The 27,151-nt window shown below is 43.0% G+C and overlaps 1 protein-coding gene and 1 non-coding gene across 5 annotated transcripts in view; both read right to left on the minus strand.

Moving 5' to 3' along the window:
* The window catches only part of Frmd4a (FERM domain containing 4A), a 526,608-nt gene that overhangs the window by 365,475 nt on the left and 133,982 nt on the right, over positions 1-27,151 (minus strand). The gene's annotated exons all lie outside the window — the stretch shown is intronic.
* On the minus strand, positions 4,029-4,208 carry LOC138806404 (small nucleolar RNA SNORA81). The gene has a single exon (XR_011365848.1). It is a non-coding gene; the product is annotated as a small nucleolar RNA SNORA81 (small nucleolar RNA).

Here is a 27,151-nt window from a genome sequence, read left to right on the forward strand (position 1 = left end):
ATCCTCAGTGTGTGTGTGTGTGTGTGTGTGTGTGTGTGTGTGTGTGCGTGTGCGCACGTGCACACACATGTGCACATGTGTGTGTTAGATGTTATTAAGTTGTTTGTTTGGAGGAGGATCTAAATAAGGTCTATGAATAATAGGCTAATGTGACTCCATCCTTTTGGTGGTGGTAATGATGGTGGTACCGGTGCTACTGGGAATTGAACTTAAGACCTTGTATATGCTAGCTAAGTATCTCTCCACATGAGATTACTTTTGCATTGCTTATTTCCAGGAGTTTTAAGGGTCAAAACAGGCATTTGTACTTTCATTTAGGTATAAATTATGTCATAAATTTATGATGATATTTACAACTCACATCCAGGACTACAGGGTATCACTTGGTTACACCAATCTTCTCTCTCCCATGACAAAAATCTGGATCTCAGCCACACCTATATTGTCATTCATTTGATTCAAATATACTGTTCCAATAGTCTAAGACTAAGAAAATCAGACACTACCAGTTCCAAAGTTATGATGATTACTTGGGACGTTTTCCTTAGTTCTTTTTGTCTTTGCAAATATATTATACCCTTAACTGACAAGTTGATTCAAATAGTTCCTCTCCATGACTTTATTCCATTGACTAGATACATATTTAAGTTTATGTTGGCATTTTAAATGTCTAGAAGGTATTTATGTTTCATAATTATACAATCTGTTTACAGGATTCTAAATCAATGGAGCAAAGTATAGTTGAAGATTATCGCTTCTTTCATTGACTTACCTATGTATCTTCTCATTTTCCCTCAAGTAAACATTCTGTGTGTGTGTGTGTGTGTGTGTGTGTGTGTGTGTGTGTGATCTTTGCTTTATTATGAAACACATGTGCACAAATATCTCTATCTTTCCTTTTCTAGAAAACAATATACACTTCTTTACTTATAGAAAATAATACACAATCCACACTTCTTCATTTTCCTCTTGTTCATATTAGCAGCACTACGGATTGAACTCTTGAAGTCTTTGTGCTTACCAAGCCAGCACTCTACCATTTGATCCATGCCTCCAGACCCCAGCGTTTAGTTGTTTGTTTGTTCCTGAAATCAGCTGTTTTTAGCTGATTTTTCAGGGCTGGCTTCAGAACACTATCCTCTTTCCTGCACCTCCCAGGTGGTTGGAATTACAGGCCTGTACCATTCTTCTTGGCCTTCCATCTCACCTTTTTTTTTTTTTGGCCTAATAACATATCCTAGAAATTACCCTGTCTTGGCTCATTCTGTTTTAGAAATGCATGTGGTTGTATTAGAGTTTATTACCCTGGTCCCCTGTCAATAGGCATGTGGGTTATTTCAAGTTGACTATTTTGGCTATAATAGTGAATAGCTGTAGAGATACATGCTCATGTATTTTTGTCTATCTGTCTTAGAGACAGATCTCTAGAAGTGGGCCAAACAATACATGCTATTTATTCCACTGAAGCCTCTTCTACAGGGACTGTGCTATTTTGCCTTCCCATTAGCATTGTTTAGAAAGGTCCAACTCTTCACTGCCTCTTTACAGCCAGACTTTCAGGTTTTTGCTCGTCTGGTAGTGTAAGCCTGAGTTTACATTTTTCTTACTATGAGAAACCAAGCATCATTCCTAGGTCTCATTCCTGTTTTCAGATAAATGTGTTAAAAACATGCCTTATATATTCAGATTTAGCAATAATTTAAGGATGACATTGTGTCATCCATTTTGTATGAAGAAGAGCTGGTTGATGAGTGGATCTTTGGGAGCACTGACCACAGAGTCTGGGTAAAGGCTCCACAAACCCCTTGTACTTTAGGACAGTACATAGAAGGCACGTTGTGTGGTGTAAGTCTCCAGCCCTCTGTGAAATCTGGGTTATCTGATTGGGAATGGGTCTAAATGAGAATGATGCTTTAATGAACACCCTGGGAGACCTTCACCGTGTATTCTAATTAGAATCTGTTCCAGCACACAATGCATTTCTCTTCATCAAGACCTTAATCAAATTAGACAATACTGCTTAGCACAAAGAAGGGCTAAAGAAATACTTTGTTGAAAATAGCCTTAGAGAAAGAATATACTCAACAGCTAAGTCTCCTCAGGGAAAACAATGACATTGAAGATTGAAGGACCAACCATGTGGCCCCAAGTTGGCTATGGAAGTTCAATACAATAAATAACTCAAGGGGAGGGATACAATGAAATAAATCTTAATAGCAGAAAATAGCTCCACAGGAACAAAACAATGTTAAAAGGGGAAAGTATGGAGGGGGGATGTGCGTGTAGCTCAGGGGGAAAACATGTACTTCACATGTGTGAGGTCCTGGGTTCCATCTCTAGCACCGACCAAAACTAAACAAAATCCGATGGAGGGGCAGTATGAGAGAAAAAAAAATCCTATATACCGCTGGTGTTTCCATGATCCATCCCCACTCCCACTCCACCAGTGTTGGAGATAAAAGCCAGGAACTCATGCATCTCATACATGCTAGGCAAGCACTCAACCAGTGAACTAAATCCCCAGCCTGCTGCTTTTATAACGGGAAGGATTTCCACATTTTGAGTAATGCCAAATGCCCTATATGGAGTAACAAATATGAGTTAGGGAGCTGCTAGTGGAGTATACACATCTTAGAACAAACGCCACAAGCAGCAACTGTGACATATTTTGCCCCCTGCAAAGGTTCACAAGGAATCTTTTGTCTATTGTGTGTGACTTTCAACTCCCTAGTAGAACTTGATCCTCTAGTTACAAAGGAAGTGAAACTTCTACGAAGGCAAAGAAATCCAGCAATGGAAAAATCAGTGTAATAAAGAAAGGGAAAGAGAAATCCATGTATTTTTTTCTTTTGAAGAAAGTAAAAGTAAATTGTTACAATTACTACTGTCAAGCACTCTTACGTTTGAGACTATTACTGATGGAAGACAATACACAGATATCCATGTGTTTCTTTTCCTATTGAAACTGTCAGAAAATTCATCAACACTTGGTATAAATTGCTTAACGTAGATGCCAAAAAGTTTTTCACTCTATTTGCTTCTTACAAATGGTTGTTCTCTCTTTCCTTCCCACTTGTGATGTTTTATCAGTGAGTCACTAAAAATATTATTGAAATGGACTTATGATACACAAACGCTGCTTTCAAATAAGTCAAGTAGGTTTTATATATAAAAAAAAGACTGCCAGGGAATTTTTTTTGTCTAATTTAAAAATAGGGCGACATTTGTTTCTAAAAAGACTGGAAAGAATTCACTAGAAGGAAAAACCATTCCTTGTATTTTATGATCAAAGCCAGCAATAGGGTGCTGAAGACTTTCCTGTTTTTGAAAATGGCAAACTTAAGAGACCATCATAAACAGACCTTACTGGTTCTTTGCTTTTATGACTGAAGGCTAGAATTCAGAAGTAAACATTTGAACAACTGAAATGTGTATCTATGTTTGTTGTTTTGTTTTTGTTTTGAGACAATCTTACTATATAGGCCAGGAACCTCTTGCCTAAGTCTCCTGAGTGGTGTGATCATAAATGAGCCATACATTCACTTTTAAAGGGCAAAATCAGAAGACATTCCAAAGAAGTGACCACAGTTGAGATTTCTCACCTATGTTGAAAAATTCCTGTGAATTCTTTGGTCATGTAGAAAACCACTTGGTAAGCAGTTTTTTCTCTTCCATTTCCAAAATGACTTTGACCTGATAAAAATATTTCTTGCTATTTCTCTTAAGGAGTTTCCTTTCCCTGTAAATGTCATTTAAAAAATTGAAAATTTTCTGGTAAAATGCACATAACATAGAATTCACTTCTGGTTTTCAAGGGCACAGGTCAGTAGAATTAAGTACATTCTTATTGTTACCAATGAATCTGGGTCTTTATTGTCTCCTTTCCCCTCCCTAAGCTTGAGGCACTCACCATTCTATTCTCAGGGAACATGAATTTGACTGTCCTCAGCATTTTCTTCATTGAAATGACTCAGACTTATAGGTTTTTCTTTTTATTTCACCAGGAATTTATTTCTTATGATCTATCAGCATATAGCACCAAATTTTAAAAGACAAAGGACACTGGACATTAAGAAAGAGGTCCACCCCGTCGTTGGATCTAGTGCAGATACTTTTCTTCTTGTGTGGACTCTGCTAGAATTATTACAGAAACCAAGACAGGAGAGACTTATGTTTTTAAGGGTGGCTGATTTCCCTTAGTCTTATGTCTCCCATGTAGATATATATGGATTTCCATATATATATGTGTACATATATGCTTATATACATACGTTTAAATTGATATTTATATATGTGTTTGTACACACATCCACACACACTAGTGGTTAATTGGAGATAAGAGTCACATAGACTTTTCTACTCAGGCTAGCTTTGTACTACCATCCTCACATCTCAACCTCCTGAGTAGCTAGGATGACAGGAGTGCCCAGCTCCAGGAAATATTTGAGTTTTTACTTTATTTTTTAAAATCATAAGCTTCTATGCCACAGGTTTTTCCAAGGCACAGATCTACCAAAAGCTATGGGGACACCACCGGCATGCTGTAGCCCTGAGTGTTATCATTCTCGAGAGACCCTCACAGAACCATGTGGGGAGTCTAGCTTACGGATTCCTTGCCTTTCCACTGCCATTTATCCACAGGGATCGCTAGCTTGGATCACTATGGAAAAGACCAGGGTAACCACATTGTTGACACTGAATTTTAATACAATCAATCCATTAATTAATTATGGATGAATTAATTCATGCATAGAAGCCATGTTTATTGAGCGTGTCTTCCTCAGGCAAAACATGTCAAGTTCAAAAAAAGAACAAAGTCCCAATCCCAAGTGTGGAGCAACTTAAAAATCTGTTTTGTTTTTCTGCTAAATTGTTCATTGTTTTCTTTTCTTTTGTTTTAAAGAAATGAATGGCATAAGAGGTTGTTGCAGGACTCCATGGTGAACTGACAAACGAGTGACAACAATCTCACTTGTATTCCCCTGGGGAGAAGAACAAACAACATTGCACAGGAGGGCTAGGGGAGGGAGGGGAAGAAGAGCTGGGAGAGCTAACCTCTGGCAACAGGTGTTCTATAATTATAGAAAGAAGACAAGATCTCAAAGGCAGAGGAGGAAGAGTGTGAGCACATGCTCCATGTTGGGAAAGCTCATAACTTAGTTGAGAAACAAGGAGAAGATTGGTTTATTGTCAAGGAAGGGGACAGACTATAGGGGCCTTGTGAACCTGTCTCCGCTGGGGAAGAGCCTGGAGTAGATGTGTCTACTTTTGAATTTAATTCTCTAAGTAATTAGGAGCTAGGACAATCATTGAACAGGAGGAACATGATTTATGTGGCATTTCAGGAGGATTCATCGGGCAGGTGCATGCCATGGATCAGTATAGAGAAGACGGTGAAAGGCAGTGAGCAGTATGTGTTGATTGGAGGGCGGGGTGGGGGGGGGTGGGGGGGGGAGTTGTGGCTGCACTTTCTCTCCATTGATTTCCAAAGTGGCCAACAGCCTTTCTGAGATAACAATAGGTCCATCGGGACCCTCCATCTTCACCCTTGGCTTGGCTTGGAGAAAGAAAACGATTGAATCTAATTTCTCCCCAAATGCAAAAGGACAGCCCATTTTATGCCTCCATCTCTCTCTTCACTCAATGTGTATAATTATTATAATCATGGAGACAGACAGAGGAGAGGACACAGGGGCTCTGCCAGAGCGTGGACCAGTTCTGAATGCTCCTGGGCTGGATGGCAGGTGGGGAGCAGCTGTGTATCTAGTACAGATTTGTACTCCTCTCTCTCTCTCTCTCTCTCTCTCTCTCTCTCTCTCTCTCTCTCTCTCTCTCTCTCTCTCTCTCTCTCACACACACACACACACACACACACAACCTCCCTTTCTTCAGTCCCTGTCCCTCTCTGAGACAGAATTTTGCTATGTAGTCTGGGATCAAGCTTATAATTCTCTTGCCTCTGCTCCTGAGTGCTGGGATTATAGGTGAGCACCACTATGCCCAGATTCTCAAATCCCTTTGAATGGCAGGCTTATGTGTATTCTTCATACTTTAGAGGAGAGACCAGCTCAAGAAATTTTTTGTTGTATCACTCCATCACTGTTAATACATTTAAATTCCTTTCAAGGTACAATTATATATAAAACCCCATTTTTAGAAATCATTGGGTCCCTGTTTGTCTTTTTTTAAATAAAATTTTATTTTTTAAATCTTTTTTTCTTAATATATATTTTTATTGTAAAGATATTATACAGAGGGATTACAGTTACATGAGCAAGGCAATGAGTCCATTTCCTATCGAGCATTGTTACCCCCTCCTTTATTTTTCTGTTCCCAGTGAAGACTGGTCCTCCTCCTGAGATGCAGAAAGGACTTACAGAGCATCCTTGGAGCATCCTTTGGCCCAACTCTACCTGCAACATCCTCAGCTCAGCTGGGAGCGGCCTCTGCAGGTATCTGACTGCTACTAACTTTTCAAATGCTGTGTTATCCCAGACACGATTTCACCTCATTTCCCAGGCTTCCATTTACTTCAAATGCAGTCTGGAATCAGTAACAAGCAACAGCCCTAGGAAGAGGCCAACAGAAATGGCTTCTCAAAACCTGGTTTAAGGAAGTGGCGCTGTAGCTCAAGTGGTAGAGCGCTCGCCTTGAGCTGAAGAGCTAAGGGACAACGCCCAGGCCCAGAGTTCAAGCCCCACGACCGACAAAAAAAACAAAACAAAACAAAAAAAAACCTGGTTTAAAGCACGAGTTTATCACTGATAGCATGGTTCTTCAAGTCCTCACTGGGAACAGATTTATCTTGCTTTTAGACACAATTCTTTGTGTGTGTGTGTGCCAGTCCTGGGGCTTGAACTCAGGGCCTGGGCACTGTCCCTAAGCTTTTTTATTCAAGGATAGCACTCTTACCACTTGAGCCACAGTTTCATTTCTGTCTTTTTTGTTTTTGGTGGTGGTGAATTGGAGATAAAAGACTTTCCTGCCTAGACTGGATTTGAGCTTCAATCCTCAGCTATCAGCCTCATGAGTAGTTAGGATTACAGGTATAAGCTACTGGCACCTGGGAAGACCCAATTCTTGCATTACCTTTTATTATATATCTATTCATATATACTTATTTCTTTCTGTCTCACGACTTGCACAATTCTTTTTTGGGGGGTGAGGGGTCTGGTCATGGAGCCTGAACTCTGGGCCTGGGTGCTGTCCCTCAGCTCTTCAGCTCAAGGCTAGCACTCTACCACTTGAGCCACAGCGCCACTTCTGGCTTTTTTTCTTTTTGCTTATGTGGTGCTGAGGAATCGAACCTCATGCTTGCAAGGCAAGTGCTCTACCACTGAGTCACCTTCCCAGCCCTTGCACAATTCTTATATACCTATTTCTGTTGTACAGCTCTCATTCATTCAGCCTGAATTTGGGAAGGTCAGAAGGCATGGCCACTGGACACTGGCCATAAGAGCAGTGGGAAGGAGGGTTCGAGGCAGAAGTGGTGACCAGACAATTCTGCCCCAAAGTTCCAGCTTTTCTTTCAGATGCAAAGAATAGACAGGCACCTTTAGAGGTTAACTGGAAAAAAATTAGAGAAATTTAAGCAACAAAGAGCAGGGAGGAAATCTAAGTATCTCCAGTTAAGCTCCTCTCGAGTTTCAGAACTGCGCAGATCCGCCGGCAGGTGTCTTAGCCTGTATAATCCAGGGTTAAGCCAGCAGGATTAGCACGTGCTAGTGTTCTGTGCAACCGTGGCGGTCCTGGGAATGAAGGGCTGCAAACAGACAGCAGCGGGACAGGAAGAGTGGACAAAGAGAGAGAGATAAAAAGTGATCACCTACTCCCTAGCGATGATGTGCATGGAATTCACCCGCGCACCCGCTCAGTGAACAGTGTAGATCATGTAGAATATTCTAGAATTGTATGAGGTTCTAAGAACAAAGGGCAAACCTATTTCCTGGCACTCTGCAGTTACAGGTCTCAGGTCCTGGCATCTACCTCACCACTCAGCACAGTCTAAGGTTACTTCATTATTTCTTCTTTGCTTCTCTCTTTCTTTTTCTGGCAGTACTCGGGTTTGAACTTAGGACCTCATGCTGACTAGACAGCTGCTCTATGAGGTGAGCCATGCTCTCAACACTTTTTTTTGCTTTTTTTTAGTTAATTGTCAGATTAGAATCTTGTGATTTTGTCCAGGCTAGCCTTGGACTGCCATCCCTTCTAACCCTTATCCCCATATAATAACTTGGATTATAGATACATACCACCATACTCTGTTTATTGGTTGAGACAGGGGTTCTTGCTAACTTTTTACCCAGGCTGGCTTTGAACCATGATCCTTGTGATCTCTATCTCCTGATAAACTGGAATTATAGGTGTGCACAACCACACCTGGCTCACTACATCTTAATTATTCCTAATGAAAAGGTCCTGGTGCATGTCTGACTGGGTGATTTCTAGTTGCTTATAATATCATATAGTATACAGGGAAAGTAATTGATTGCTTTTTCTTCTAGTTAGCTATAACATAACTAGCATCTCCATCTTCTTACCACACTAAGTTTTGCTTCTATGACTGTTGTCTCCATAATTAAACCATCACGTAATATTCCCATCTATCACCTCTCTAGAGTGTCTCTCACGATTGTAGGTCCCCTCTGAAGCCTTGCCCATAACAGGCACTCAATAAATCGCTTTGAAGGAATGACCAAAGAAATTGTTCATAAAGGTCATCCATACGAATCAATTTCAAGACATCAGGAAACAGCAGCCAGAAAGAGAACACGTCAAGATCTTGAATCTTAGTTGTTTTTCTCCTCCAGCTATGTTTTGTTTCTTGCATGCAAATGGAGGGGTTGGTTATGAAAATTTCATAGGAACCAGACCTGACAGGAAAACAGGGACGTGTCTCTCTCTGGAAACATGAGCAGCATACAACAGCTTGCTTTATACCTTGAATTCCAGAGAACAAATGCTATCCCAGGGGTGGTATGTTTATAGGTCTCTTAAATGCAGACTGGACCTGTTGGAGCAGTTGGAATGGAAAAAAAAATCAAATGTTCAATCTCGTTTCCTATCTCTGCAGATAGCAGACATGGAGAGTTACCCCAAGAGATGATCCTATGGATAAAGCAATCCCAATGGAAAGAAAGGAAGGAGGGCTTCTGACCACAGGATGGTGGGGTGCAGAGGACCCTAAATGGGTCACAATATTCAGCTTTCTCCCCAGGAAGAGAAACACCATTGTGACAACAGCATTGAAAACAAGCAGTAAACGTGTGGCCTCATAAAAATCCTTGCCTGGATTCTCGGCCCTCTATAAACGAGACAATGCATGTACACTAGCACCTGGCATCATTTATCATCACCTGCCATAAATCCTCCTTTGCCTCCATTAAAGAAGAGGTGGCCATTAGCCAAGCCGGCCTACATCACCCAAGAAAGATGGATGCAAGGTTACTCTTCTGCTAGAGCTGGCTTCGTGCTGCAATTTACTTGTACCCCTTTTCTTAGCTTGGTTTGAGTTAATATTTTTAAAAAGCATGGCTCAGTGGTGACCAGGAGAATGTTCTGGTGGATGTACAATGATACAAATCATGGTGGCTCCAAGGACTGGCAGGAGGTATTGAAAGGGAGCACTGAGAGGCCATCCCCATCCATTCCTCATGTGACAGAGGACCCATTGCTGGGAGACACTGAACTTGTTTGCTTGTAGATTTAAGTTCCATCCTGTGGCATCTGCTCTCACAAATCCACAGCACCCTGAAGATGCTCCATCCAGTGTCTCCCCATTCCCTTCTCCCACAGCCCAATTACACTGCCTTCTAAGCTTCCCCAGCACCCCCAGCTCCTCCTCCATTCCTCTCATGTGGACGTTCTCCTAGGAAAGTCCTTGCACAGGGAACTTGCGCAAAGGGCCCAGCCTCCCATGGTCTTCTCTCCATTCACCCAAGAGAAGGCATGGACAGGGTTCAGGTATTCAGTTGTACTTGCTAAGAGACCTTGAACCCGACAGTCAGGGGGGAGTTCTAGCTAAGAAGTTGAATGTTTCCCCCAATATAGTACAAGTGACCGTCTCCTGGCTTCCTGATCATCATCACAACTGCTGTCCTCCATTTCTGAGCAACTGCAGCCGCATCTCCTAGAAGTTAACAGAGTTCTTCTAAGGCCATCAAAATGGCAGCGACTCTGGGCCTCTGAGATTCTACCTTCTATGTACAGCTTACTTAATCCATTTGAGGAATCTGGAGTACTTTCTTTTCTTTTTCTTCCAGAGAAAGGAGATGCTAGCCAGTCAAAGGCAGACATTAACCAGAAACAGATACTTCCTTGGTTACCCATGGGGCCTACAGGTAGAGGGCAGGAAGTAGGGGCTTGAAGAGCTACCAGGCTCTTATCTCAATGTGAACAGTGTGGGTGCTTGGTGATATATAGACGAGCGTAGTGTGTCCCAGAAAATGTCCTGGTGACTCATGGGAAGAAATTCAGGGCAAGCCAGAAATCTAGGACAGCTAGGTTTCTCTCTTTGGCTCTGAAAATGTGATCCTGTCTAGAACCTGAGGCGAAGCAGGCAAAAATGTCCTAAATATCCATGCAGTGAACTATGCAGCACTTGCCAAATGGTGCTATTTGGAGAGACTGTGAAACTGCCAATAAATCTAAACGTCAAATCTTTATACTTTGTGGTACTGGGAACTGAACTCAGGGCCTAGGCACTGTCCCTTAGCTTTTCTGCTCAATTCTAGAGCTCTACTTCTGGTTGTTGTTGTTGTTGTTGTTTTGTTTTATGTTTTAGGTAATTAGAGATAGTCTCTTGAACTATCCTGACTGAACTGACTTCAAGCCTTGATCCTCAGATCTCAGCCTCCTGAGTAGATAGGATTACAAATGTGAATTACTGATGTCTGGCTAACAGAGCAAGCCATTCTTTCATGTACAGATATTCCATCTGTCTGCCATTATAAGATACTTCTCTGAGAAGGCAGCCTGGGCTGGTGACAGTGACATTTGCTGTGATATATTGGATGTGGTGGGTTAACCATAACGCCAAACTTCCAATGAGCCTGCCCCTTCTGCATTCACAATGTCCTGTGATGAATGGGGGCTTCGAGCCCAACAAATTAGACAAGGTGACATTGCCCCGGCTGCTATCTGTTCTGATTAAGTAATTAATCAATCCTTAATTAGGAAGGACAGAACTTTGCAACCTGTCCCATAGACCTTCTAGGGAACAGATTCAAGGTGTGTGTGTCTTGTGTGTCTGTATGTGGCAATTTGGTGATGATATGCTTCTGCTTTTCAGAAAGCCCAGGACCAACTAGGACTGAGGGAATGTGGAACCTGCAGGTCCCTCTGCAAAGTAATGAGTTCCCCCGGGCACAGCAGGTGACAGCTGTTTCGGGATTGTAAAATATAGGTGAATTAAAAGCAGCTTGTACCCCTATTCTTGCCGATTACAAAGGGCTTTTATAGGAAGGACTCAATGTTTGGTGATTTTTCTGCCCAGTGAGGTGACATGCAAGTGTGCAGACAGAGCTATTTGCATCTTTTCCTGCCAGGATGAGCCAAGCCCTGTGTCCACACTTCCCAGCTCCTAGGAGACAGGCAAATCAGCCACTGTGTGTGTGTGTGTGTGTGTGTGTGTGTGTGTGTGTGTGTGTGTGTGTGTGTGTGTGTGTGTGTGTGTGTGTGTGTGTGTGTACATTCATGCGCACACGCACACACATGCACCAGTTCTGGGTTTTGAACTCAGGGAATGAAATCTATCCCTCAGCTTTTTTCACTCAAGGCTGGTGCTCTACCACTTGAGCCACAGCTCTACTTCTGGCCTTTTGGTGACTGATTAGAGATAAGTCTCAGGGACTTTCCTGTCCTGTCTGACTCTGAAGCGTAATCCTCCAATCTCAGCCTTCTGAGTAGCTAGGATTACAGGCAAGAGCCACCAGCCCTTGGATACACTCAGATACATTTAAACTTTATTTGTATTCCTCTCATTCCCTGGCACCACTCCCTTGCCCACCAGCTTCCTGAGATGGGTTATTCTGAGTTCTCACATGGTACTTTCAATCAATTCTGGAGGCTCCTGCTATTCCTTATATGTCTAAACTTGTTTCACTGCTGATTCCTCCAGGAAGCCCTCCCGGCCTAATGCTAACATCCTGTCTCCACAGAACACCAGTGTTCTTGGTATCTACCCGCTCTGTCCCTCCTAGATGTGACTCACTCTGAGTCCACGATCCTCCCTCTAACAGCCATGAAGAGACATTTGTTGAATGAGTAAGTGAGTGCCGGGGGTGACTAAGTGAATCATATTCATTATTCAAGAGATTATTAATTCATTGAGTGGATAAATGAACAATTGAGAGCTAAATGTTTCCAGTGCACGTGGCAGGGACTGCTGGCTGTTCATGAAGGCTTCATCCTGAGCATCTATTTTCTCCTTTCCCTGGTGGCTGGCTGTAGCTAGAGAGCATGAGGAGAATGACAGAGAGGGTCACACCTAGTTTGCTGAGAGCATTCCCCACCATGCATTTCTGATTTTACCTGAGTTAAATATGGAGACGACCGGGAGGTAGGAGTTTGTCAGGTACCATAACCGCTATTAGCTTAACTCACACCCTCCTCCTTCAGGACCCTCCTCCTTCTCTGGGCATCCACGGTCATTTTTGCTTCACCTTCCTCTGTGATGAGCTAGATTAGTGGCCTTTCTTGTACATACAGACTGTGATTCTGTGGCTGCAGGAGTCTGCATTGGCCACACCCTCCTTCGATCATGCCAGTACCAGTGCTGTTTACCCCAGACCGTGCTTCGAGAAGCAAGTGTTTAGGAGCTTCTCATCTGCGATCTCCTGTTCTAGAGAGGAAATGAGGGTCACAGATTTGACAGGGCAAGCACGATCCTGCTTGCAAGGCTCAGAGCCAAGCCCCGGCTTTCTCTTTCCCTGAAGCCCTGACTGTACTAGTTAGGGGTGGGACCTGAGAATCTGTATCTCTACCAACTCTAAGGTGATGTTGATGCCTCATTTTTGGGACCATATGCTGGGAAGCTATGAGTGTGTTGGCTAAGAGTATGCATTCAGGAGTTAGTCCCGCTGGCTTGGAGCCTCAGCCCTGCCACATACTGCTATGTCAATGTGAAATCAACCCCTCAGTGTCTCAGTTTCCTCATCAGTTAAATGAAGGGGTGCTGGGAATAGTCCTCTTCCTTGAGGAGTGCTATCAGCATCCCATCAATGTATGGACCCAGACTAGTTCTCTGTCAGATGAGTTTCTTACTATACAACTATAGTACATGTGAGTACCTGGAATCTAACTCTAGCTTATCTCTTAATAACTCTGGCCCAGAGCAAATTATTTAACTTCACTAAACTCCACTTAGTCTTTGTTCAATGGAAACTTTGCTTCACAAGAAGCTGTAGAGATTCAACAACAACAACACAGATACTGGAAGCATCATATGATCCCAGAGGTAGCCGCTGCTACAAATTCATAGCAAGGCAATTTGAGTAATACTCTCAGAAGCCACAGAGACAGGCAGTTACTAGTGCTACCCTGACAGGACATTTTTAATCTGCAGGGAGGTGGCCAGTTCAAGCCAGTTCTTTTCACCTGCCAGCTGCCCCGTCATTTGAGCCCAGAATGTTGTTTTGTGCCAATGTCTTTGGATGTCTTGCTTGGACATTCCAGTAACTGAATCCTATTCTATTTCTCTAAGCATCAACAAATCCAACTCTCTGGAGGCCAGGGCCTCACCCCTGGTCCCAGACCTCTCCCCATCCAGAAAAGCTAGGTTTCTACAAGGCCAGCCTCCTGGCAGTTACTGGGACCACTGCCGTGGGAATTTCTCAGCCTCTGTGTGCCTTTAGAAGTCACATCACACACACCAAGCCCTTCAGCAGTGGGGAAGTTTGCAACTATTCCAGAAACTTCATCTGCCTTCCTGAGCCTTGGAAGATTCTAGCAGGTTTTGTCCTCCATTCCTAGAAGACAGACCACTGAGCAGTTCTGAAACTTCAGTTGGGGTATCCATCACTATTTCTAAAACTTTAGGTACTATCCCATTCTTCCCAGTCACTTTGGTTTGCTTATTTCTAAATGGAATGTTTCTCACCCTCAAGTAAATAATAACAATCCAGTGATTCACAACTGAGATTGGCTTTTTGGTGGAGGGAGAAGGGGGGAAAGGGGAATCGTGCTGGGGATCAAACTAAGACCTGGTACATACTGAGCATGCGCTTTGATGGGCTGTTTAATCTACAACCTGTTTACTTGTCTAAAGTCCTGGATGGATGTGCTTGCAGGAGGTTTTGTCAAATGCCACACGGATCTGAGTTTAGGGCAAATATCTAACCGAAGACCCGAGAGCCCACACTGGCCTTCTCCCCCAGCCTGCATAATGCTGGTCTCTATGTATGAAACAAGGAAAGTGTTTCCTGATGCAGGAGAGTAGACTTCCTCACAGGAAGGGTTTCTCAGCCTCTTGATGAAAGCAAAGCTGTCTAATCAAGGACAAAGAATGGGAGTTTGAGTTCCTACTTTCCCACAAACTCATTCGGTGATTTTAGACACAGTCATCTTAGTCCTGGTGATAGATAGAACAGTAATTCTTAACATCACACTGTAAACCCAATGGTTCCTACTTCATAAAGGGACTAACTGAGGCTCTGATGGGGGTTAAGTGGCTTGATCCATAGTAACCCATGGATCCAGGACTTAAACCCAGGGTCGCTTGATCCCTACAGAGATTGTGTGGTTGTGTGTAACTCGTTTACCGCTCTGATGAGCCCTCCCTTACTGGTCCATGGTGAGACTGTGAGTCTCTGGGTATGACTGCAGACTGCATTTGGGCACAGCAACAAAAGACAGAGCTTTTTTGAATCCTGTCAGTCTTTCATTGCAGGGAGGATGGAGGTTCTCTGTGGGGCTATTTCTCAGCTTCTCCTTCACAGATGAAGGCAAAAAAGTAGTAGTTAATGAAGCAGCTCAGCTCTGAGGAGGAACACAACAGATGTAATCAAGTCAGAGACTGGAGGCTGGTTGTCCTGACATTCTGCCATCCGCATCCAGGACTGGTCCTGTCCCTCGATGGATGTACAGGGCCTCTCTTTTCTTGTAATCAAGTTTGATAACACTATGAAACAGTTACAAGCAGTGTCCACCAGCCATTTCTCTGCTGCCTTTGAAATATTTTAGATCTGCCAAAATAATTGCCGAGTTAACAAGGAAGTGGGGAATATATACCCCTGCTTTCCTGAAATGGAAGGCAAAAGAGGCTCTCCTAGGACGTCCAAAGTCTCTGTCACTCAGACAAACAGCCTGACGTGTGCACAGGTCAGATCCTGTTGTCAAGTCTTACTGAATCAACTCATTCTTTAAATCACTACAGCAAGGCACCACAGAGACAGGGGAGCTGATGAGATGGGTGTTTTATCTGCTCTGAGGTTAGAATTCATTTTTTTTTTCATCAAAGTGTGGCATCTGACCTTCCCTATGCTACAGCCCCAATAAATCAAGCAAATATTTATCCACCACTTGCTATGGGCAGAACAGTAACCTGCTATGGGTGGAGTCAGGTGCGCATACGCAGCTTCTGCGATCTCAGAACCTTCTCATGGAAAGCAGAAAGTGTCAACATAGGTAAATAAGTCTGCTACCTGGAGAACTGGTTTAAGCAGGACACAGGGTCCCACATAGCAGGAGGGAAGCGAACAAGCAGAGTTGAGGCCTGACTCTCCTCCATTGATGGAACTGAGTATGGATCGTACAAAAGACTTGCCTGGAGGAGTCTCATTTCTCCCAGTGTTGTCCCAATTTACCAGAATCTCTTTCCATCCACAGTCATCTAAGCCAGGACGTCAGGAGAAATGCTTAACACTGTCTTTTTCCTTATCCTTCATGTCATCGAACACCTCTAGCTTTCTGTTCTTTCCACTCTCTCCACTTGAGATCTCAACCCCACCCTGGGGCTACCAGATGACCTCCAGCTTCCTCTTTGACCTCTGAGAAGATCCTCTCCTCCATCTCCTAGGGCTACCTGGGAAAGAGGGGGTGGTGGCAATAGTAGTGATTAGAGAAACACTTCAAGGTAGTGGAATCCTCAGAATGTTCTGGAACAGAGGATTGTGAGGCTATCAGTACAAAATAGGAAGTTCTAAGAAGGGCAAAGAGGGGAATGCTCCATCAGAAAAAGTAACTTGTCTCAGTGAGAAGACACCAGGAGATGTCAGAAGTAATTTGCGGTATTGCGTATTTATTCTGGCTGCTAGGCCTTTCACCAAACTGTCATTTACTCACTGGACAAATATGTAGGCACCCGGCATAGGGCTACAACTGAGTGAGCAAAAATACATGCTGCTCATTGCTCACAGAGCTTTGGCGTCTGGGCGGGGTGCCCCCATATCCTGAGGAGCTCCAGGAGCCTTGGGGAAGGGACTGGCCGCCGGTGGAAGTGGAAGTGGGTGAAGCTGTGTTGGGGAGCTACAATGGAACTGAAATGAGGAAGAGAACAAATCCAGAGATAGGGAGAGCATCCAGGTCAGGGTGGAACCTGCCCCAAGAGTTCTGGGCACTCAAATAGGATACACATGTTGATAGGTTTTTGCTGTTTGTATAGGACTTTGTATATGGTGGCTCTGCTTTCTAACTCATGGCCTGTGCATTACACAGGTAAAGTCTGCTAGTGTGATAAAGAGAATGTGCACATGCAGGTGGAATCGCCCTGTGGACTGTAATGCTTTATGTGCATATTAAATACTGCCAGTGTGCTCATCATCACAGGAATGATCATCCCTGCTGCAAGAGCTGGCATAGACTCCAGCCTTCCTTTACCCACACTGCACTGCGACTACCCCATGGTCCTCTTCATTGGGTGACATGAAGATTGTGAAGTGTGGTGGGCATGGGTGGGCTGGAGACAGGAGAGCCAATGAGGTGCGATTAAATAAGCCCCTTTGGAAAGTCTGTAGAGGAACATTAAAGGCACTATATTTCTTCTGGCCTTCCCCATGGCTTCCCCACACCACCTACAACTTGCCTGGTGAGGAGAAACCTTACGACAGACCACAGCCTCCATCTCAAGGGCCTAAGAGCTCACCTGCTCTTCTCCAACGTTGTGTATGGTCTCATTAGTGAATCATCTCATTAAGCATTGCTAGTTAATAATTCATGGAACCCAGACATATTTTTTTAATTCATGTGATTTAAATCAGGAACACGATATAGAACAAAATTATCCTCTGAAAGCCTCAGGGGTTTGGTATGGAATAAAAATAGCTAACATTAATATTAGCATTATGATATGTGTGTATATATAAATACAGATAGAGAATATATGAAGTGTTGAACACTTCAGAATAGAATTTCATAATAGTTCATTTCAGAACCAGTTGGAAGTCATAGAAAGGGTCAACCAGAGTAGAATGAGCACTGGGAAAGAAACTTGATTTTAGACACTTCTCTGCTAGGCAGGAAAATCTGCTGGTGGCCTGCCTTCTGGGTAGAAGGTAGCCTTTGGATACAGACATCCAACCAATTGTCACCCCAAAATGAGTCCTTTTGATACCTCTCCTCATGGATACCTCAGGCTCCCAATAAAGCTTCCATCCATTGGTCAATCCATGACAAGAAATTTGGGTACACACACACACACACACACACACACACACACACACACACACACACACACACACACACACACACAATCTTCACTCAGGAGACAGAAGCAATCAAGAGACTGAAGGAAGAACAGGATGGTTATCTGTAGTCTACTGACCTGAGATGTTTAGCCCTACCTGTCCTTCAGGGACTGTCAAGATGCCACTGTGGCTTTTCCTTTTAACCGCTATAATAACCTCTTCACTCCTGCTCCAAACACCCCTTCCTTTGCAGCCCGGATTGACGACCCCTGCTTGGCTCACAGTTACCCTCTGGTCTGCCGTCACACAGGCAATTTCCCTGACCAGCGGGGCATAAAACTCACATACACAAGCAGGTAGGATTTCCCAGAATGCCCTGCGGTCCTTTCCAAGTTAGTCACCATTCATTCTGAGGAGAAAGGAAGGCAGGGCGAATGCGAATGTGCTGTGGGAAAGCAATGGGAATGGTTGGCTGGCAGTGCCAACCTCTTAATGTCACTTAGCTTAATACTGCAGAGGTGTGGGGAGCCTCATTGTCCAGCTCTGAGCTTCCCCATGGGCAGCTAGGGAAATCTGTGAGGCTTTCATTAGGGAACTGACAGACACAGGTCAGCAGAATTAGCATGTTTGGAGTATTTCCCAGCATCCCTTATTCCTCTGAACACTCTCCTGGGTGTGTTGGGATATACACTTGTGTGTTTAGATGGCTGGTTGGGGATTTAGGAAGCAGGATGCGAGAGGGCCATCATGGGCTCAGAGGCCATTATTGATTCTCTATTCTCTACTATGTGCCTTCCAAGCTCTGGGATTACACATATGCTTCATTGTACATGCCTGGAAAATAGCGGTGATAATGATGGAGATGTATTGTACTTAAAACTGACAAGTTGAGGCCAGGCACCGGTGGCTCACACCTGTAATCCTAGCTACTCAGGAAGCTGAGATCTGAGGATCACAGTTCAAAGCCAGCCCAGGGAAGTCCATGAGACTTATCTCCAATTAACCACCAGAAAACCAGAAGTGGGTTGGCCCTGTGGCTCAAGTGGTAAAGCTCTCGCCTTGAGCTGAAGAGCTGAGGGACAACACTCAGGCCCAGAGTTCAAGCCCTATGACTGACAAAAACAAACAAACAAAAAACAAATATCAAAAAACAAAAAAAACGGACAAGTTGAACAGTAACCTCCTTATACAACTAAAGTTTTTGTTAACTTAAAAAAATTAAAAAATACTTTCCAATCTGAATTTACAATTCAGTTTTTGATGCACATTTTTAAGTTCTCAGAGGTATGGGGCCAGGAGATAGATTCTAGATGTTCAGTCTATTCTGAATGCACTCTGATTCCTCCTTCACCCAGCTTCCCTTCCACCAAGGTTAGCCCTAGACTTCTCCCTACACTCCTCCTTCAATGCTTTCCTATGATCTTGTTTTAGTTAATCACTAGGAGCCAGAAGACTTTAAAAGATCGTGTCTAGCTGGACATCAGTGGCTCATGCCTGTAATCCTAGCTACTCAGGAGGCTGAGATCTGAGGATCGCAGTTCAAAGCCAGCCCAGGCAGGAAAGTCCATGAGACTTATCTCCAGTTAACCACCAGAAAACCAGAAGTGGTGCTGTGGCTCAAGTGGTAGAACTCTCGCCTTGAGCTGAATAGCCCAGGGACAGCACCCAGGCCCAGAGTTCAAGCCCCACAACCAACAACAACAACAACAAAAAAGGTCAGGTCTCATATTGTGCATTTTGCAGGATGAGATAATAAGTGAAAATCAGACCCTGCCAGCAAGGCCATGCCCAGTCCCGGTAACCTCCTGTGGGCATACTCCTTTACCCACCTGCCTGCCAGGTGACTTCCTCAGTATTCAGATCGCTCACCTATTCCTCTTCAGTTACTGACACTTGCTGGTTATTCCAAGCCCACAAGAGTCATGCCATTAGGTGAAGCTACCAATGACCATTAATGGTGAGGTGCAGTAAGTTACCACATCTGGGCACATGCTCCCAGGCCCAGCCTCCAGAGAAAGCACCGTGGCTTCAGCTTTGTTTCCCATCAGCTGGAATGGGATGAGTATAACTTGGATCTTAATGCATGAAAGATCATCTTCTCTGCAGGAATAACACCTCTACCACCATCTTCACCACCACCCCACCCAGAAGAGTGTATTTGAACTCTGAAACAAGACTCTAAGGCAGTCTGCATGCAAACACCTGAGCTGATTAATTCTCCTGTGAATGTGTGTATGTGTGTGTTTTAAAGTCACAGAGAGTGACAGGAAGCTATTGCATCTAACAGAAGCTTTGAGTTGCCCTGGCATCTTTCCTTCTTTCTTCCTTTTCCGTTGAGACCAGAATCTTTTGAATTTTGCCTTGTGACTGGAGAGCTATCAGCACATTCTGATTTCAACATCAAGAAGTTGTTTGCCTAATATGAATGAAGTGATTGAAGTTGAGTAGAGACGAGTAGAGAGACATGATAAAAAATTCACTCTACGTAGTCTGGGAAAACCTGTTCTCCTTGAATATAAACACCTCTAAGATGCCCCCCACCACCATCCCCACCAGCTTCTTTGTGTGTGGATCTTATTCCTGCCCTTGATCATCTCTCTTTTCATTAGCCATCAGTTGCATATATATATTTTCCCACCTCTGAATACCTGAGGGTATCTGCTTCCTTCCTTCTCAAAGTTTTCTCAAAGAATTTTAATGGTGTCTAAACACATTTGCATCCCTGCCTCTTTCCATTCTCTCTTCCTTTCACTTTCAGGAGACGGGATTATTTAAGGAGACATTTTGGGCCAAGAACACTTTGAACAAAGCTATTCTGCACCTAGTGTTGCACAGTACAAACATATTCTAGCCCCTCACAATAAGAAGCCAGTTGTTAGATACAAAGACCACACCAGTACCTCAGCAATTAAGCAGAGGGACCAAAAGACCAAAAGCCTCTTTACCCAAAGGGAGTGGGAAATGGATGGTTATGTTTTCAACTATCTGGATCCTAAAGCAATTGATAGTACACTTGCTTATTTAGTCACAAACATTCATTGATCACTTTAAGTATGTCTAGCTCAGGACTACAATTTCACAAGGATATCACAATATGGAAGTTAGGAGAAAGTAGTGGAGCCAGGCACCAGTGGCTCATATCTGTAATCCTAGCTACTCAGGAGGCTGAGATCTGAGGATCATGGTTTGAAGCCAGACCAGCCCCCCCCCCAAAAAAAGACTGAGATACTCTTATCTCCAATTAACCACAAAAAAATAGAAGTTGAGCTGTGGCTCAAGTGGTAGAGTACTGTCCTTGAGAGCTTTCAAGCCCCAGGACCAGCATATGAAAAAAGAAAGAAAGAAAGGAAGAAAGAAAGAAAGAAAGAAAGAAAGAAAGAAAGAAAGAAAGAAAGGAAGGAAGGAAGAAAGAAAGAAAGAAAGAAAGAAAGAAAGAAAGAAAGAAAGAAGGAAAGAAGGAAAGAAAGAAGGAAAGAAAGAAGGAAAGAAAGAAGGAAAGAAAGAAAGAAAGGAAAGAAGAGAGAGAAAGGAAAGAAGAGAGAGAAAAAAGAAAGAAAAAGAAAGAAAGAAAGAAAGAGAAAAGAAAAGAAAAGAAAGAGGAAATAGTAGAATCCAACTGTCTCCAGAGGAAAGGTCTCTACAGCCTTTGCTCTACTTCTTCCTAAGATAACAGTCTTTTTCTAGTCCTGTAGGAAGGGTTAGATGGAAATCATAGGAAAAAAGATCAATTCAGATAACACATTTGCATAACATAAACCTATAGGAAATGGGTACTTGAAAGGGGTAGAGTGGGGTCAAGGAGAAAGAAGTAAAGGAATGAAGAGGGGGAAAATGCAGACAAGAATCCAATGTACATCCTACAAAATTAAGAAGCGTGAGGGAAGGGATGAGTGGAGGGGGATGGGTAAGAATGTTGAAAGGGGTGACACTGCTCAAGATATATTGTCTTATCAACTGCTTTGTTAAATGGCAACTCTTTCGTCTATTTATCTAAAAGTAATTTAAAAATAAAACATTCTCTCTTTAATACCAAAACAGAGAGAGAGAGAGAGAGAGAGAGAGAGAGAGAGAGAGAGAGAGAGAGAGAGAAGCAATCCAACCTGCTTTATTACCTCTCTAATGCTGCAGGCACAGTGGACCCATAGAAAACTGGCGGCTAAGTAATTTGATCTACCTACTGGTGTAAGACATCCAGCCAGTTCAAGCACTCTGGAGGGGTTATTAAGATTCCAGGACACTTTCTATTCAAGACAGGAAATGTTTGTCGATACTCATTGTTCTTAGCTCCATACATGTCCTTGTCACCATAGCTTGGATAAGTCACCCTTCTCGAAGGATCTCCGAAGCTTCCTGGGGTCCAGCCTCACCAGGAATCCCCAAGACCTTTCTCCATTAAAATAAGCAGTCTTCCATTCTGAGCTGTGAGTAGCTGTCTTACTGTTGGTCTATATGTTTATAATCACCTTCTTGGTATTGTTACTAGAAGAAACATGCAAATGCAGTTCGTGGTTGTTTGGAATTTGGTAGTCAGAGAATGGTGGTAACTATAGGAGGAAATCAGAGGTGCGCAGACTACAAGATAAGCATTATCTCAGAGCATCATTTCATGTCATAAATGATCCACACCCAAAATTCATAAAGGCACAGATGAAACCATGCTCTTATCTCTATTAACAATGGAAACCAATAAATTCTACTCAAAACATAGTTCTTGGGTTTTTTTGTTGTTCTTTTTTTTGTTGGTCGTGGGGCTTGAACTCTGGGCCTGGGCACTGTCCCTCAGCTCTTCAGCTCAAGGCGAGTGCTCTACCACTTGAGCTACAGTACCACTTCTGTAAAACATACTTCTTACAAGAGATATCATTACTTGTTTGCTGGCTAGCAGCGTGAATTCAATCCTCTCCTCTGGAAACTCCTAAGATATTAATTTCTACATATGATGATTTTTCCACATATATGGTGATTCTTTTCCTTTATGTCTTTTGTGTGTATGTTTGCATTCTACAAAACAACTTAGAAACACTATCACAGGAAAAGTGTGTGGAACAAGTGCCTTTCTTGTTTTCCTAATTATACGTGTTCAACTGTATGCCTGCGGTTTTTTTGCTGAATACCTAAATTGAAGACCAGAGGGTATGGTTTTTTAACCAAGGATTTGTATACAGGCCAGGTGTCAGGAAAGCACTTTGTACCTATTGTTGGATAGTCGCTGTAACTGCTGAGATGAATGTTGTCAACTTCCTTGTCACTGAAGGGGACTTTGAAGATCTCAGATAATAAATTGTGTATGTCCTATAGCCTTAGCCTCTGAAGCTGGACATTGATCCCTTCTTCTTGAGATTCTTTCTTCTTTTCTCCTCCTTGATGCTACTACTAGTTCTCATGTTGGCTTCTTCTTTGTGGTTCATCTTCCTCTTCTAGGTTCATACATCAAACTTCATAGTAATTGGAGGAAATAGCCATGGCATCATCTCCCACTATCTCTTTCAGAACTATCTTTATTCAAAAGAAAAAGTGAAGATATGAATGAAGGAGGGAGGGGGCGGAGAATTCAGTCAAGAATTCATTGGATACACTACAAAATTAAGAAAAATCAGAGAAGGGTGGGCCCAAGGGCGGGGTGAGAATATTGAAGGAGGTGACACTGAGCAAGATGCATTATATTCACTAACTGCTTTGTTATATGGCATCTCCTTTGTACAACTACTTAAAGATAATTAAAAAAAAATTATTTTTGGGTCCAGTAGTGGGGCCTGAACTCTGGGCCTGGGCGCTGTCCCTCAGCTCTTCAGCTCAAGGCTAGCGCTCTACCACTTGAGCCACAGCGCCACTTCCAGCTTTTTTCTTTTTGCTTATGTGGTGCTGAGGAATCGAACCCAGGGCCTCAGGCATGTAAGGCAAGTGCTCTACCACTGAGCCACCTTCCCAGCCCAGATAATTAAAATTTTTTAAATGATGCCATAGCTCTACTCCACATCTTTTGGTTTCTGTTTTGCTAGATAAGAAAGTCTGTAGTTCTCAGGGAAATAAAGAATTTGCCATTGTCCCTTCCTGACAAAGGAGGGGACTGGGGACACTGAAGTCGGGCTAAGGATGTGATTTTCCTGGAAGCTTCGACCAGGCAAAATGATGGATAGAAGGCCAGCTCTTGCCTAAGGATGGCAGAGATTTGGCCACTAAAGGCAGGGGAAATGCAGAGCACAGGCCATGGTAGGAAGACACATACCAGGGATGAGATTTCAGGGAGAAGACAGGAGATGGGAGACTGGATGAGATGTCTGAGCGTCAGAGACACTAGCAGTCTTGTATCTTATCAAGATCCCATATTCAGGAAAGTAGTAGAGAAAGAACTTGATGAAGTTTCCATTCTGCACTCTGCACAGGCCCACAGTGTACTTTGTCATTTCTGGCGTGGCACCTATATCCTACTACTGCTGTGAAGAAGGCATCTTATCACCAGTGTCTAAGAAAACGAGGCCCACAGGGCAGGACCCGGCAACAAGCGCACCATGTGACTCAATCCCCTCTGCTCAGCCTATCTCCAGTTGCTCCGGCCTCTTCTGTGACATGCTTACCTCTGGGGGACACGTCTTGAAATGTGCTGAGCATTAATATACTGCTCAGCTTTCCAGTCCTTCTCCACACCTCCAGTCCACCCCTCCTATCTACAAGATGCTATTTCTCCTTTAAGTTATAGCCAGGATGTGACCTGTCCTATGGAGCTTCCTCTGATCCATTCCAGCCCCACCTCCAGCATAACCCCCCCCTCCCCCCCCCCAGGTAACAGTAATTGCTTTTTTCCCCTTCACTATCACATGAAAGTTTTTTAAACTTACTTCTCCCCAGTGCTTCTCACCATGTGGCCTTTCTAACTTAGTGTTAGGGAGTGTGTGTGTGTGTGTGTGTGTGTGTGTGAGAGAGAGAGAGAGAGAGAGAGAGAGAGAGAGAGAGAGAGAGAGAGAGAGAGAGAGAGAGAGAGAGAGAGAGAGAGAGAGAGAGAGAGAGAGAGGAAACAGAGAGAGAGAAACAGAGAGAGAGAAACAGAGAGAGATATTTACACTATTAGCTTCTTGTATCTTTAGACTCTGGCATAATGACTTTTTTTGTCTATACCAGGATTTGAACTCAAGGCCTCTAACTTGCTCAACTGGTATACTTAGCTGGTGCTCTACCACTTGACACATGCCTCTCACTTTACTTTTTGTTGAATAGTTTGGAGATAGAGTGAAGACTTTCCCCCTCCCTGGGCTGGCTTTAAACCAGTCTTCCCTATTTCAGACTCTCCAGTAGCTAGGATTACAGGTGTGAGCCACCAGCGCCCAGATAAGTGAATATATTTCATAAAGGTTGGTTGACAAGAAAACATTTCATTTCCACTTAAATATCACAAAAGGTATGCCGGAACAGATTTTTACAAAAGTTATACATATATGCCTTAACAGATTTTGATGTTGTTAGAAAGGAAAGCTCATGTAAAAGACAAGGTTGGGGTGAATGGTTTTTATGAGGATCACTGCTTTATGATAAACCCTCTACTGATGGAGGCATATAGAACGGAAAAATAATTTCTTGTAAAGAAACATGCTACAAACAGGGAACATATTTCTTTCTTTCTTTTTTTTAGTCGTGGGGCCTGAACTCTGGGCCTGGGCTCTGTCTCTCAGCTCTTCAGTTCAAGGCTAGCACTCTACCACTTGAGTCACAGTGCCACTTCTGGCTTTTTCTGCTTATGTGGTTCTGAGGAATCAAACCCAGGGCCTCATTCATGCAAGGCAAGCACTCTACCACTGAGCCTTTCCAGCTGGGAACATGTTTCTTTATTGAAGAGTTCCATATTTACTGACTTTATCTCCTTGTGAAAGCATCCTCTCTCTATATGCAGTACTGGCTTTTCAGGATATGTACACCATTGACATACAGGGGTTGGTGAGAGTCTCTCAACCTTTGAGCATGGATTTCTAAGCCAAGCATACTGTCCTGCTGTCAAGGGAAACTGTCAAACAATTTAAGTCCAAAATTGGACCCAGTAAAATGCCAATCCTCCAGAAGGCCTGATCGCATGGTGACTGCTTCTTAGAGTATAAATACTGTCCAAAACTCATCAAACACCTAAGAGAATAAAGAGAAACAGTAGTCCTGATCTATGCATCCTTAACTAGAATCCAGTCCTTGGACATATATTTGAAGAATCTGCAGACGATACAGACTCCAAAGTGAATGCCTGAATCTTTGCTAAGCATCTAAGGCATTACAACCTGGAATAGACCTGGAAAACGTGAACCAAACACCTTCATTTACCAGAAAGGAAAACTGAGTCCAGGGTTGAGCCAAGGGCTTAAAGCCAGATGGAATTTTAATGGGAAGAACTAATGGAATGATCTTGTATCATCCTACGACATCTGATTGCCTAGGTAATGTTTAGGTAATATAAATAAAACTCATTTTTAAAAATGGGGACAAACTGTTCTCCAGAGGAGTTATATAAATGACCATTAAGTATGAAAAGATGTTTAAAATCACTAATCATTAGAGAAATGTAAACCAAAATCATAATCTGATACTGCCTCAGACCCATTAGGATGACCATGAACACCCCCCCCCCCAAAAAAAACACAGCCAGAAAATAACATGTTGGCTGGAGGAGGTGGAGAAAGTATAATACTTGTGTCCTGTTGCACAAAATAAATGAACATGAAATGGTTTCACTGCTAGAGAAAAATCAATGGTTTTTTTTAAAGGTAGACTTTTATTCTACTCTTGGGGATATTTTCCAAAGAACTGAAAGCAGGGACAGATACATTTGTCTATTCATGTGTAGAGCAACATTACCCTTCAATAGATGCATAGTGAGCAAATCATGGTAGCTCTATACAATAGAATATTATTCAGGCTGAACAAGGAAAGAAATTCTGACACATACTACCCTGAGGGTGAATGTGGAGGACATGATGCAAAGCGCAAAACCCATTCCCGAAAGGACAGATTCTGTATCACTCCACTGAAATCAAGTTCTTAGCACAGTCAGATTCACAGAGGCAGAAAAGAGAATGGTGGTCGCTGAGGTTGAGGAAGACTTGGAAATTGGGGATTTTTTTCATAGGTACTAGGCTTTTAGCTTTGCTAAATGGATGGATGGATGGATGAATGATAACCACTCTAATGTAAGTACACTTAATGCCACTGAATAATGTTCTTAAAATGCCTAAGATGAGAAATTTTATGTTAAATGCATTTTTTGCCACAATTAGAGGTGGTTTTTTTAAAAAAAATTGTATGGGGCAGACGTTTAGAATATATGTGATCTTTTTCACTTAAGAGGGAACAAAAAGAATGGGAATTTAGATGAGCTGGAATAAAATGCCAAATTGCAGAGGTACTTGTGCAAGATAATATAAGTGAAGGGAGAGGATGTTGTCTCTATGGTTGTGGGGAAACCCAGTGCCCCTCAAATTTCCTTCTCCCCTGCTGGCTGATAGTCACATCTTTTCCCCTTAAAACTTTCTTTTTTTAACATGACGTTGCATTAAGAT

The sequence above is a fragment of the Dipodomys merriami genome, unplaced genomic scaffold (assembly GCF_024711535.1).
Source record: "Dipodomys merriami isolate MVZ:Mamm:240054 unplaced genomic scaffold, mDipMer1.0.p SCAF_4, whole genome shotgun sequence".
Lineage (NCBI taxonomy): Eukaryota > Metazoa > Chordata > Mammalia > Rodentia > Heteromyidae > Dipodomys > Dipodomys merriami.